The sequence below is a fragment of the Lolium rigidum genome, chromosome 3 (genome assembly GCF_022539505.1).
Source record: "Lolium rigidum isolate FL_2022 chromosome 3, APGP_CSIRO_Lrig_0.1, whole genome shotgun sequence".
In the NCBI taxonomy this organism is placed as follows: domain Eukaryota; kingdom Viridiplantae; phylum Streptophyta; class Magnoliopsida; order Poales; family Poaceae; genus Lolium; species Lolium rigidum.
This window is the reverse complement of record NC_061510.1, coordinates 313,599,156-313,605,155: the sequence shown is the minus strand read 5'-3', so window position 1 is coordinate 313,605,155 and position 6,000 is coordinate 313,599,156.

The following is a 6,000-nucleotide window of genomic DNA, read 5'->3' as shown; positions in this document are numbered from 1 at the left end:
ACACCTCTAGTGAACTGTGGACCCCGGTCCAATTCTCTTAAGCTGAAATACAATCTACTACAATACTTGTTCTACTCGTTTTCCGCAAACAATCATCTTCCACACAATACGGTTAATCCTTTGTTACAGCAAGCCGGTGAGATTGACAACCTCACTGTTTCGTTGGGGCAAAGTACTTTGGTTGTGTTGTGCAGGGTTCCACGTTGGCGCCGAATCCCGGTGTTGCGCCGCACTACATCCCGCCGCCATCAACCTTCAACGTGCTTCTTGGCTCCTCCTGGTTCGATAAACCTTGGTTTCTTTCTGAGGGAAAACTTGCTGCTGTGCGCATCATACCTTCCTCTTGGGGTTGCCCAACGAACGTGTGAAATACACGCCATCAGTGGCCACTTGGTCGGTCATACTTGGCGAGTTGGGCAGGCCAAGGGTAGCCGATGGCATCGGCACCTCTTCAACATCTCCGCTAGAGGTCCCGTTAGTCTGCAAAGGAAGCATTGAGGCAGTCCAATTAGTATCAAGACAGTGTGAAGCATGAGCTGTTGAGGAGATTACATTTGAAACTTCCTGGCTCGGCGAGGTGACCTGAGGGCCTGTGCGAGCCCGTGTAACGCATCTACGCTTCAGGCGTGACCCCGCTTGGATCGGAGCCTGAAGGACAGCAGGTTCGGGAGTCGACCTCTTCTTGGAAGCCGACGTGGGCGAGCCCGTCTGGCTCTTTGTGGTGGATCTTTCTGTATCATCTGAGGAGGAGTCCCTCGGACTGGACTGTGCTCCCTCACTGGAGTTCCCTTCGGTGGAAGCCTGAAAGAAAGGAGGAGCTTTGCGTTTCGGGGTCTTCCTGGCGGCCACCTTTCTCACTGCCGTCCTCGCCTGCGTCAAGGCTCGGGGGGCAACTGACCCTGAAGATGCTTTACTCTTGGGAGCCGATTTCGGTGAAATCGGCTGGCTCTGCATTATAATTTTCTTCAGAGGTGGCGAGTTCTGGCAGAAGAGGACCACTGGAGCTGGGGGAAGGAATACGAAGGGTGATCCATCGGCCTGCGTGGGAGTTGGGCCGTCTTGTTGCTGTCAAGGAAGGGGGTAAGGTCGCAAACAATCATCATAAGCAGCTGTAAGAAATGTTTCGGGTGACGGTACCTGGTCTGCGGGGATGTCATACTCGGCGTCAAGTTGTCTCAACAGCGGTCCTAAGGCCCTTCTGAAGACATGGGTCTTCCACATGGACCACCAAGTCTCGAAACCATCAGTAGTGAAGGAGAAACGGAGGTCGTGGGGGATAGGGATGGCCAAAGCATCGAAGAAGGTATAACACCTTTGGCCTGTAATGATGTCAGGCAGTTCGGCTCTGCTTGCCGTCAGATGGTGCAGAAAGAAGTGTGGAGGCACCTGCCCAAGACCGAGCTGTCGGGCTACTACTACCGGTTGATAACACTCGTAGCCGGGTTTAATGATCCGGTTTGAAGTGCTCATGCCGACAGGAAGGAAGCAGGGACGGATCATGATAGAATACAGATGCTGGGTGCTGGCATCATCGGCAAAATTATCCAATCGAAAGGAGACTGGATTTTCAAAGTTCACCGACTCAGTATAAGGAAAGAACAGGGGGTTGTCTAAACCTTGAAAGAAGATCTTGAACCACCCTGCTGCTTCTTTGGGGATCAACCTACTGCCTGGGAGACCATACAAAGCTTGGCCATAGCTGGTGCATCGGATATCCTTTCCATTGACGTCCGGAAAGGTGCAGGAGGACAAAGGTGGGAAGTCAGGGATCTGGGTCTGAAAGTATAGCTGCGCCCATAACTGAATAAACCACCAGGGACCGCCAGTTTTAACTGTCTTTTGAGAGAACAGTTTGACAGACATCAGTTGAAGAGATCGATAAACCTCTCCAAGAAACAGTTTGCCTAGGCCGAGATGGGTGCCTTTAGCCAATTCATAGGCCAGGGAAAGGTAATTCTTGGTAGGGGCAAGGGATGGGCCATAGAAGATGAAATGTTCTAGCCAGAAATTCAGAAAGGCCGTATGTTCTCTCTCTGTCACAGGACCTTTGGTCTTCATATAACGTTTGAGGTAGGCTCCCCAGCTGGTACACTCTTTTTTGGAAGAAAGGGTGAAAGGAACTCTCGGCAGTTGGAATGCAGAAGGACTTGGGGACGCGACATCTAGGCCTGTGATCATGGCTACATCTAGCAGGGTTGGTGTCATAGGGCCGTGACCGAACATAAAGCAGTTTAGCGCGTCGGACCAGAAATAGCCGATGGTTTTCAGAATATTTTCATTTTTCTCAAGAGGAGATAATGATAGTGACAGAGCATCGGCTATTCCTATGGCTTCCCAGGTTGCGTAATGGGTTCTGGATACTTTGTTATACCATGCTACCCAACCCTCTGGGGGATTAGGCTAGGCTCGCAGACAGTCGGCCCATGAAGTCAGATCTAAGTTCTGGTTTACGAAGGGGATTCTGTTAGCTTCGCAGGAAATCAAGTGAGCAGGACTTTCGGAAGAACGAGGACCAAGGCACATAGAGTTTGCGAGAGAAGGATGTGGTAGCAAGATGTCTGAGACCTAAAATTGATGGCGGAATAGAGCATTAATTCAGGTGTTTTGCTGTTTACTCTTAACATTGGTGCGCATGACGAGAGGGCTGTCAAGGGTTACCTTCAGACTGGAGACCATGGCGCCAGCTTGGGATGATTCCGCCATTGGATGAGCTGTGGGGTTGAGACGGTGCAGCTGAGATCTGGAATTCGTGGAACTACCGGGGCGGCGATTTGGGGATCTAGGTTTCTCAGACGAGGGACGCGGGTTACCGTTTGGGAGGGCGGATAGGTGGACCCTACTCCTGTTATATTTTAAAGGTTGATGTAGTACCATCGGCTCTTTCAGGGAGTGCTTGACTCTAGCTATCGGCAAAGCTGAGGGGAGACATTCTTTCGGTTTAAGATGAATGCTTTAAGATGGTGTTATCACCAGATTTTAGACAAATCCAGAGGTGGGCCGGGCTTGGAAGATTACATGGAAGGTTTCTGAAGCGGCCTGGCACGAAGGGTTTTGGGCTGAATTGCCCGTGTATCTTTATTTAGTAGTTTACCCTTTTAGATAAGAGTTAGAGTTTGTATCGTGTACGAGGGGATGTGCCCTCCTTAGAAAGTCCCTCGGACTATAAATATGTACCTAGGGTTTATGGAATAAACAACAACTCACGTTCAACCCCAAAACAAACCAATCTCGGCGCATCGCCAACTCCTTCGTCTCGAGGGTTTCTATCAGGTAAGCGACATGCTGCCTAGATCGCATCTTGCAATCTAGGCAGCACAAGCCCCACGTTGTTCCATGCGTTGCTCGTATCGAAGCGTTTTTGATGGCGAGCAACGTAGTTATCATTAGATCTCGTTAGGGTTAGCATTGTTCTTCGTTTAAGCATGCTTACGTAGTGCAACCCTTGCATATCTAGCCGCCCTCACGCCTATCTCGGGTGTGGGGCGGCACCCCGCTTGATCATTATTTAGTAGATCTGATCCGTTACGATTGCTCCTTGTTCTACAAGGATTAGTTTAATATCTGCAATAGTTAGGCCTTACAAAGGGGGAGGTTCCGGTGGCACGTAGGGTGGCGTTCGCAAGTCCTAAACGGGATGTTCCTAGGATCAACTTCATGTTGGTTTTTTGGCCTTGTTTAGGATCGGCTTACGAGCACCGTGCGTGGCCGCAAGGCCCAACCTAGAGTAGGATGATCCGGTTATGCGGTGAAAACCCTAAATCGTCGTAGATCTCATCAGCTTCATCTTGATCAAGCAGGACCACCAAGTATCCGTGCACCCCGTACGGATCATGGGTGGATCGGCTCTTTGAGCCGATTCACAGGATAACCTGAGAGCCGATCGAGGCTCGTATTTAACGTTTACATGTATGCCCTGCAGGAAACTAAGCGAGGCATCCTCATCACCTTCCTGGCCAGGTATAGGTCAGGTGGCACGCCCTTGCACTTCGCAACGCCGCGTGTGACCAGAAGAGCATTGCGGGCCGTTGCTCGGAGGGGTCTCAGCCAGCCGCAGCTCTAGGCTCTTCCCGGCTCTACGGTGTTGACAAGGCCGCTGCCCGCCGGTGGGTTTTGGCAGTCAACACATTCTGGCACGCCCGGTGGGACTATCATCTACATCAACCACATCGCCATCTACATCTGAGATGGCGGACGGCACGCCAGTCACCTACGGGGATCTGCCTGACGACCTCAAGAAGCAATACGACGAGATCAAGGCTACCCTCGAAGCCGACCTCATCGGCTCTTTTCAGAGAACCCGTTCCGGTGGCATCAGATGGAAGGGGTTCTCACCGCAAGGTGCGCTCGATGGGATAGACCTCTCAACCCCGTCGGAGGAACGCACCGGGGGTCCGCGGCAGGAGATCAACTACCCGGTGGCTCACTCGCTACACCGCCACTCGAGAACTTGGTCAACGTGTTGGAGCGTGTCGCTCTCGCGCGTGATCCAAGAGATCATGAGCCACCGGTACTCGCCGTCGGGACCAGCTCTCGGGACTCATCAAGGAGAGTTGCCATTCCGGTCCCGTCCGCCGCTGCCATATGCGTTGGCAGCACCTCGCTGAAGTGCCGACTACACCGGCATTCCTCGTCTACGGGATTGGTGGCGACCCTAGTGACTACCGGTTCTTAATGGAGGCGCCTAAGGAGATCCCTCATGGATACGCGTGCATGTACGTGCCGGATTGTGGTGACTGGGCACTCACAAACCAGGCCACAACATCGGGGACTCCGGCGAAGACAAGAGGAACGTCGGCGACAGAGCAGACGTGGCTAGCTAAATACGCCACACCGACGAAACTCCCGAGCCCAGCTCCTGCAGAGGGCTCGTAGCTGGAAAAGCAAACATGGCAGGCCAAGTACGCCACCCCGGCGAATCTTCGAGTGCAACTCCTACGGCCAGCACAGCGGATCGGATCGGTACCATACCGAGAGACCGGTTCGGCATGATGCCGAAAAGAAGGGCGATCGGCTATTCCAAGCCGTACCACGACGATTACGAGATGATCCCGCTGCCACCTAAATATCGGCTCCCCGACTTCTCCAAATTCAGTGGATCGGATGGCTCCGGCTCCATCGATCACATCAGCCGATATTTGGCTCAACTAGGACCGGCTTCGAGTGTCGGATCAGCTACGCGTGAGGCTCTTTTCACGGTCCCTCACGGGATCGGCTTTTGGATGGTACACCTCCTTGCCGACAAACTCCATCCAAACTTGGAAGCAATTGGAAGAACAGTTCCATATGCAATACCATTCAGAAGCTTCCGACTCTGGCATTGCCGATCTAGCACAACTACGTCAGAAGCGCGGGGAAACGGTGACAGAGTACATCCAGCGCTTCAGAAATCTTAGGAACCGATGTTATTCGGTTCGTATAACTGAAAAGGAAGCAGTCGAGTTGGCAGTAGCAGGCCTCGCAACACAGCTCAAGGACATGGCCTCCCAAGCAGATTATCCCTCGCCGGCGCACATGGTTCGAAACTATCGGCATATGAACAGCGCCACCCCGACCTGTACCAAGACAAGTTCAAGCGTGCAGTAGTTATGGTCGATACGAGAGGAAGATGAAGTGCTCGCGGGAGGCCAAGAGATAGCGAGTGGCTGAGTGGATTCGTGGGGAACCCTCGTGGCCTGCAAATGGGTAAAGCCACCAGGACCGCCCGGGGGATTTGATTTTGACGTAACCAAGACCGAACAAATCTTCGACCTCCTCGCTCAAGGAGAAACTGATTGACGATTCCTGAAGGTCTCAAGTTCCCCACGGCGAAGGAGCTAAACGGAAAGCCGTACCGCAAGTTCCACAACTCGCTTTCCCATACCACCAACGACCGCCGGGTGTGGCGTCAGCACATCCAAGCGGCGATAGAGAAGGGGCGGCTAATTTTCAACCAGTACGCCATGAAGGTCGACACCCAACCCTTCCCCGCCGTTAATATGGTGGAAATCACCTACCCTGAAG